Here is a 9,415-nt window from a genome sequence, read left to right as displayed (position 1 = left end):
TTCCTTTATCACTCCTTCCATTGTCTTGTGCTTACTGAGACTTGGCTCCCTCTTCATGACACAGATTCCCTGGCCACTCTTTTCCAATACTGGTTGTACCTTCACCCATTCCCCTGACTCACTGGTCAGGGTTGGGGAGTTGGAATACTTCTTGTTCCCCATTGCCACTTTCAGACTTTACCATCATTTGGTGACTTCTCCTTTGAGGTTCATTCAGTCCATATTTGTCACTCAATCAAGATTCTGATAGTTTCTCTATTGACCTCTGGGACATTCTCCTTCAGTGAGTTCAGTGACTGGCTCAAAGTCTTACTTTTTTCTCCAACTACTACTTTTATATATTAGGGGCTTTCAACATTAGTATCGATGTTCCCTCCAACATCTTATTTTCCTAGTTCCTAAGCTTACTTCCCATGGCCTATTGCCCCCCAACCTAAGCTACACCTTGAGCCAGTCATTCCTTCTACATAAGAGATGATGAGAGCTTCAGCCAGGGTGGTCCCTGTGTGATAGAAAAAAGGGGTAGGATGTGAGAAACATGGGAATAGAAGCGAGAAGATTTGGCACCTGACAGGATAAATGGGTTGTGGAAGAATGAATCGAGGATAATGCCAAGATAAAGGCTCCAAATGACTAACATTGCCTCAGACAGCTATCCTTGTTCTACCTCTCCTTATCCCTATGCAACCTAACATCCTTCCTATTTCCTGTTCACCCTGCCTCTCTTTTGTTTCTTAGTTCCCAGACGGCAGGAGGCAAAGGGAAGTCTCGTTTTCCCAGCTGGAAGGAAGAACTAAAGGGTCGTAAATGGAGAAGACCAGCCTTACGTGACTGATGACTGACTGAGTTTGGCAATCTGTTGGCCCCATGTTTGTCCCTGGGCTCCTAAGTTCTCAGGGTTCTGCAGTCTCAGGCAGCTTCCACTTTGATTATTCTTTCAGTCTGTTTGCCACTGGGAAAAACTACACTTCTCACCAGCCCCCTTGCCAGTAAGGAGCTAATGTAGGACAAGTGGACACAGTACATAGCTGACACCTGGGAACTGTCATTTTGTGGAAATCAAAGTTTGTGTTGCTGCCTCAAGGTACAGGGTATAGTGATGCAAGAATTGCTTGGAATGAAGCAAAATAATTACATATAAATATTACAACTTCTTACATCTTTAAAAAACTTTTAATATGTGTTACGTGTTCCTTTCGCCACTTGTTTTACATGATCTGACATTAAGTTCACTAGATTTTGATACATTCTTTAATTCTTATTTATGAAAGCACATTTTTTATCACATTGGATAATAAGCATACCCTTTATAAACAATCCATTTTTCAAAGGCTAGCTATGATTATAGGCCATAGATTTTTAATGAAATTTAAATCATACGCGTTATCAGATTATTGATGCCTCTATCTTGGAGAAATTTCTTAACTTTTGTGACAAGGAATAGTGTAAGGTCAGGATGTAGTATTCCATTTCCATTTGGAAATTTCTATAATTCTGGCACCTACATGGTACATTAGATACAGTGCCAGGCCTGAAGTCGAAAAGACTCATCTTCCAGTGTTCAAATCTGGCCTCTGACGCTTACGTTTTTTAATGATTTATTTTTTTGTTTTTATTTTTCAACATTCACTTCCATAAGATTTTGAGTTTTAAATTTTCTCCCCCTCTCTCTGCTTCCCCCTTCCCAAGACTCAAGTGAGGCACAAAAAGGTAAATAGGAAAGAAAACAGCAATATGTTATTAATAAGGGCAAACTGTTTACATCCCTACAAGGGAAGATGACACTTGTGACTCTTGAGAATTGTATTGTTATTAGCCATTTAAAAGGGGAATACATAGAGGATGTGGGTATAAGTTGACTTTTGATGTGATAAAAAATCTAAGTGGTGAAAAGAGATTATACTAGAAGAAGAAAGGAGGCAGAAAAGGGTAAATTATATCACATTAAAAGGCACGAAAACCCGTTAACAGTAGAGGGAAAGCAGGGAGGGAGATGAGCATTGTTTGAACCTTATTCTCATCAGATTTGGCTCAAAGAGGGAATAACATAATCAGTTAGGTATAGAAATCTAACTTAACTTACAGGAAGTAGGACGGGGAAGGGGAAAGAAAAGGGACAGGCTGGATAGAAGGGAGGGCAGGCTGAGGGAGGTGGTGGTCGAAAGCAAAACTCTAGTGGGGAAAGGGAGAAAAGAGAGAAAAACAAATGGGAAAAAGGATGAAGAGAAAGACACAGATAGTAATAATAACTATGAATGTGAATGGGAAAAACTCTCCCATACAACAGAAGCTGATAGCAGAGTGGATTTAGAACCATAATCCTACAATATGTTGTTTACAGGAAACACATTTGAAGCAGAGGGATACACACAATAAAGGTAAAAGGCTGGAGCAGAATATATTATGCTTCAGTTGAAGTAAAAAAAAGCAGGGATAGCAATCCTGAACTCAGACAAACCAAAAGCAAACGTAGATCTAATTAAAAGAGATAAGGAAGGAAACTACATCCTACTAAAAGGTACCATAGATAATGAAGTAATATCATGACTAAACATATGTGTACCAAATGGTGTAGCATTCAAAGTTTTAGAGAAGTTCGGGGAATTACAGGAAGAAATAGACAGCAAAACTATTCTAGTGGGGTACCTCAACCTCCCCTTCTAAGAACTAGATAAATCTAACCACAAAATAAAGAAGAAAGAAGGAGATGAATAGAATTTTAGAAAAGTTGGATATATTTTACCTCTGGAGAAAAATGAATAGGGATAGAAGAGAATATACCTTTTTCTTGGTGGTACATGACACCTGTACAAAAATTGCCCACGTATTAGGGCATAAAAACCTCACAATCCAATACAGAAAGGCAGAAATATTAAATGCATCCTTTTCAGATTGTGATGCAATAAAAATTACATGTAACAAAGGGCCATGGAAAAATAGACTAAAAATTAATTGGAATCTAAATAACCTAATCCTAAAGAATGAATGGGTCAAACAACAACTTATAGAAACGATCAATAACTTCATCCAAGAGAATGACAATAATGAGACAACATACCAAAACTTAGGGGATTCAGCAAAAGTAGTTCTTAGAGGAAGTTTTATATCTGTAAATGCTTACATGAATAAAATAGAGAAAGAAGAGATCAATGAATTGCGTATGCACCTAAAAAAGATAGAAAAAAAACAAATTAAAAATCCCCAATTAAATACCAAATTAGAAATTCTGAAAACCAAAGGAGATTAACAAAGCTGAAATTAAAAAAAAATACTCTTCAACCAATTGATAATATTAAGAGCTGTTTTTTTTTGTTTTGTTTTTTGTTTTTTGTGAGGCAGTTTGGGTTAAGTGACTTGGCCAGAGTTGCACAGAGTAAGTATCAAATGATCAAGTGTCTGAGGCTGGATTTGAACTCAGGTCTTCCTGACTCCAGAGCTGGTGCTCTGTCCACTGCGCCCTAGCTGCTCCTAAGAGCTGGTTTTATGAAAAAACTAATAAAATAGATTAACCTTTGGTTAATTTGATTGAAAAAAGGAAGAAGAAAACCAAATTACCAGCATCAAAAATGAAAAGGGTGAATTCACCACCAATGAAGAGGAAATCAAAACAATAATTAGGAGCTATTTTGCCCAATTGTGTGCCAGTAAATCTGACAATCTTAGTGAAATGGATGAATATTTACGAAAATATAAATTACCCAGAATAACCCCATTTCAGAAAAAGACATTGAATGAGCCATTAATGAACTCCATAAGAAAAAATCTCCAGAGCCAGATGGATTTACAAGTGAATTCTGTCAAATATTTAAAGAACAACTAATTACTATACTATATAAACTATTTGAGAAAATAGGCAAAGAAGGAGTCCTACCAAATTCTTTTTATGATACAAATATGGTGCTGATACCTAAATCAGGAAGAGCCAAAATAGAGGAAGAAAATTATAGACCAATTTCCCTAATGAAAAGAAATGCAAACATTTTAAATAAAATATTAGCAAAGATATTCACAGTAACTAATCTTGAGGATAATACACTATGACCTGGTAGGATTTGTACCAGGAATGTAGGGCTGGTTCAATATTAGGAAAACTATCAGCATATTTGACTGTACCCACAAAACTAACAGAAATCATATGATTATCTCAATAGATGCAGAAAAAGCGTTTGACAAAATACAACACTCATTCCTATTAAAAACACTAGAAACCATAGGTACAAATGGAGTCTTCCTTAAAATGACAGGTAATATCTATCTAAAACCATCAGCTAGCATTATATGTAACGGATAAGCTAGATGCGTTTCCAGTAAGATCTGGGGTGAAACAAGGATGTCCATTATCACTACTGTTATTTAATATTGTGCTAGAAATGTTAGATTTAGCAATGGAAGAAAAAGAAATTGAAGGAATCAGAATAAGCAGAGAAGCAACAAAGCTATCACTCTTTCCAGAGAATCAAGTAAAAAACTACTTGAAATAACTTTAGCAAAGTTGCAGAATATGAAATAAACCCACACAAATCATTGGCATTTCTATATATAACTAACAAAGCCCACCAATAAGAGATAGAAAGAAAAATTCCATTTAAAGTTATTGTAGACATTATAAAATATGTGGGAATCTACCTGCCAAAACAAACCCAGGAACTATATGAGCACAATTACAAAAATACTTCACACAAATTAAGTCAGCTCTAAATAACTGGAAAAATATCAGTTACTCGTGGGTAGGCCAAGGTAATATAATAAAAATGACAATTCTATCTAAATTAAATTACTTATTCAGTGCCATGCCAATCAAACTAGCAAAGATTATTTTATAGAGCTAGAAAAAACAATAACAAAATTTATCTGGAAGGACGAAAGGTCCAGAATATCAAGGGAATTAACGAAAAGAAATACAAGGGAAGGTGGCCTAGCTGTACCAGATCTTAAATTGTATTATAAAGCAGCAATCATCAAAACTACTTGGTACTGGCTAAGAAATAGAGTGGTAGATCAGTGGAATAGGTTAGGTACATAAGACACAACAGTCAATGACTATAGTAATCTACTACTTGATAAATCCAAAGACTCCAGCTTCTGGAATAAGAACTCACTATTTAATAAAAACTGCTGGGAAAATGGGAAAATAGTATGGCAGAAACTAGGCATAGACCAACATCTTACACCATATACCAAGATAAAGTCAAAATGGGTACTTGATTTAGTTATAAAGACTGATACTATAAGCAAACCAGGAGAGCATGGAATAGTTTACCTATCAGATCTATGAAGAAGGGAAGAATTTATGGTTTTTTTTTTGTCTAGTCAATGGGGTTAAGTGACTTGCCCAGGGTCACACAGCTAGTAAGAGTTATGTGTCTGAGGCTAAATTTGAACTCAGGTCCTCCTGAATCCAGGGATGGTGCTCTATGAGAAGGGAAGAATTTATGACCAAATAAGAGCTAGGGAACCTTTTGAAATGCAAAATAGATGATTTTGATTTACATTAAATTGAAAAGTTTTTGCACAAACAAAGCCAATGCAACCAAGATTAGAAGGGAAGCAGAAAGCTGGGAAACTTTTACAGACAGTGTCTGTGATAAAGGCCTCATTTCTAAATATATATAAGGAACCGAGTTGAATCTGTAAGAATATGTCATTCTCCAGTTGATAAATGGTTAAAGGATATGAATAGGCAGTTTTCAGAGGAAAAAATGAAAGCTATCTATAGTCATATGAAAAAATGCTCTAAATCACTATTAAGAGAAATGCAAATCAAAATGACTCTGAGGTACTACATCACACCTGCTAGATTGGCCAACATGACAAAACGGGAAAATGATAAATGTTAAAGAAGATGTGGGAAAATTGGAACTCTAATGCATTGTCGGTTGAGTTGTGAACTGATCCAACCATTCTGGAGAGCAATTTGGAACTATGCCCAAAAGGCTATAAAATTGTGCATGCCCTTTGACCCAGCAATAGCACTTCTAGGTCTGTATCCCAAAGAGATCAGAAAAATGGGAAAACGAACCACATGTACAAAAATATTTATGGCAGCTCTTTTTGTGGTGGCAAAAAGTTGGAAACTGAGGGGATGTCCATCAATTGAGGAATTTCCGAACAAATTGTGGTATATGAATGTAATGGAATACTATTGTGCTATAAGAAATGATGAGCAGATGGACTTTAGAAAAACCCTACTTTCATTGGGAATGTGTTTTAAGAGGGTTATTTATATATATGTATATATACATACGTGTATATATGTATATACGTATATATATGTATATACGTGTGTGTATATATATCTATCTATCTATCAATATATATCTGTAGAAGGGCATAAAAGTCTTCTAAATTCAGCAAGAAATAAAAGGCTAAGGGGAGAGGGAGGGGGAGAGGATAAGGGAAAGATTTTTAGAGGGGAGGGTGAGGGAAAAGGATAATGGAGGCTATAGAAGGGTGTTTAGATTAATGGGAATGGGAAAACAAGGGAGGGATCCTTGGGGGAGGTAGGTTAAGTGATAGGAGGGCAAGTAGCCAGTAGAAGCGAAGTAGAGGGGTCAGGAGGGATAGGAAATAAGAGATACACACAATACATAATAAAGAACAGGAGTAAAATTTATTAGGGAAAAAAGAGCAAGGGTGGTAATTGTGATCTCATAGAAAGTAAAGGCTAAAATAGATTTAATCAAAAGAGAAAAATAGGGAAACTGCTCTAGGTGTCAGCCATATTCTTCAATATTATTTTGCACTATCTAAAATAGCAAGACAGGATAAGGTTGGAATATTGCTGTGGTGTAGGAAATGACGAGTTGGTGGACTTGGAAAAATATATTAAGACTCAAACTTATGAAGGAAGAGGTTATCCACCTTCATGGAGAAAAAGGACAAATAAGTGTAGTACAGTGTTACATAGATGCATTTGAATGTATATGACTGTATATGAGTATGATTATAGATATGTAGTAAATCTATGAGAATGTAGGTATATGTATATAGGTGTATATGTATGTATACATACCTTTGTGTGTATATGTGTATGTATGTATGTATATGTATATATATGTATATGTGTATTTATGTATATATGTATATGAGAATATATCCATACTTAATTGTAGTCTTCTTGGGGTGGGGGAAGAAGGGGGAAAAAAGAACAAAGTAAAAATGCACAGCAGAGAACAAAAGAAAACTTGCAAGGAAGCAAAGAAAGGATGGACCACTCGGAACACAATGAGTAGGATTTATTATATAGGTTTTCTTGAAATGGAAATATATTGCTGTATATTTTAAATCTTCTCTTAGGTTCTGCTGTGACATGACAATGCTTTTGTTTTTCTTTTCTTATTTTGCATTTAAGTTTCAGTACTTGAGTTTATAATATATTTATTTTTCTTTTCTTATTCTGTATTTGTTTTACTATTTAAGTTTAAAATTAAAAAAATAAATATGTGAAAAAATGTTTTATTTCCCCCAGTTACATATAAAGACAATTTTTAACATTCATCTAAATTTTTTTGAGTTCCCAGTTTTCTCTCTCCCTCTCTCCCCTCCCCATCCCAAGACAGAAAGCAATTTTATATAGGTTATACATTTTCAATCATGCAAAACCTGTAACTGTATTACTCATGTTGTAAAAGAAGACACAAGACAGAAACACAAAAGGAAAAAACATGAAAAAATTATAGAAAGTGAAAAATTGTATCCTTTGATCTGCATTCAGACTCCATCATTTCTTTCTCTGGAGGTTGGTAGCATTTTTCATCTTGGGTTGTTTGGAATTGCCTTGTATCATTGTATTGCTGGGGACAGCTAAGTCATTCACAGTTGACCATTGTACTATTACTTTGCTATTACTGTGTACAAGGTTCTCGTGGTTCTGCTCACTTTACATCAGTTCATGTAAGTCTATCCAGGTTTTTCTGAAATCATCCTGCTCATCATTTCTTATAGCATAGTAATATTGCATTGCAATCATATACCACAACTTGTTTAGCCATTCCCCAATTGATGGGCATTCCCTCAGTTTCCAATTCTCTACTGTCACAAAAAGAGCTGGTATAAATAATTTGTACTGATAGGTTCTTCCCACCCTGACCTTGGTTTTTTTTTTTAAATCTCTGAGAAATGAGCCCTTTATCTTGCTGTAAAAATTGTTTCTCAGTTTCTGCTTTCTTTCTTCTCTTGGATGCATTGGTTTTGTTTGTACTAACTTTTTGATTTAATATAATAAAAAAAATGTCCATTTTACATCTTGTAATGCTCTCTATCTCGTTTGGTCATAAATTCTTCCCTTCTCCATATGGAGATTTGACAGATCTCCATAGATCTTCCTTGCTGTCCTAATTTACTAATGGTATCACCCTTTATGTTTAAATTATGTACTCATTTTAATACTATCTTGGTGTACAGGGTAAGATGTTGGTTTATCCCTAGTTTCTGCCAAATTGTTTTCTAATTTTCCCAGCAGTTTTTGTCAAATAGTGAGTTCTTGTTTCAAAAGTGGGGGTCTTTGGGTTTATCAAATAGATTAATATTGTCATTTCCTACTGATTCTTGTGTACCTAATGTATTCCCCTGATCTACCACTCTATTTCTTAGGCAGTACCCAATAGTTTTGGTGTTTATTGTTTTATAATAATAATTTGAGGTCTGGTATAGTTAGGGCTACGTTCCTTTACATTTTTTTAAATTGGTTCCCTTGAACCCTTTGTTCTCCCAGATGATTTTTTGTTATGATATTTTTTTTTGCTCTATAAAATAATTTTTTGGAAGTTTGATTGGTATGACACTGAATATATAAATTAATTTAGGTAGAATTGTCATCTTTATTATATTGGCTGGGCCTACCATGAGCAATGAATATTTCCCCAATTATTTAGTTCTGACTTTATGTGTGTGAAAAGCATTTTGTAATTGTGTTTGTATAGTTTCTGGGTTTGTCTTGGCAGGTAGACTCCCAAGTATTTTAGGTTGTCTACAATTTTATTTTAAATGTACTTTCTTTTCTATGTCTTGTTCCTTGGACTTTGTAATTAATATATAGAAATGCTGATGAATTATGTGGATTTATTTTATATTTTTCAACTTTGCTAAAGTTCTTAATTTTTTTAATGAGTTTTTTAGTTGATTCTCTAGGATTCTCTAAGTATACTTCATGTCATCTGCAAAGAGGGATAGTTTTATTTCCTCATTGCCTATTCCTTTAATTTCTTTTTCTTCTCATATTACTAAAGCTGACATTTCTAGTACACTATTGAATAATAGTGGCAATATTGAGCATCCTTGTTTCACCCCTGATCTTACTGGGAAGAGTTTTAGCTTATCTCCATTACAGGATAATCCTTGCTGATGTTTTTGGACAGATACTATTTATCATTTTAAGGAAAGCTCCATCTGTTCCTCTGCTCACTCGTGTTTTTAT

The sequence above is a fragment of the Phascolarctos cinereus genome, unplaced genomic scaffold, assembly GCF_003287225.1.
Source record: "Phascolarctos cinereus isolate Bilbo 61053 unplaced genomic scaffold, phaCin_HiC Scaffold_1;HRSCAF=81, whole genome shotgun sequence".
Classification (NCBI taxonomy): Eukaryota; Metazoa; Chordata; class Mammalia; order Diprotodontia; family Phascolarctidae; genus Phascolarctos; species Phascolarctos cinereus.
The sequence above is the reverse complement of the archived record's forward strand: the minus strand, read 5'-3'. Positions refer to the sequence as shown.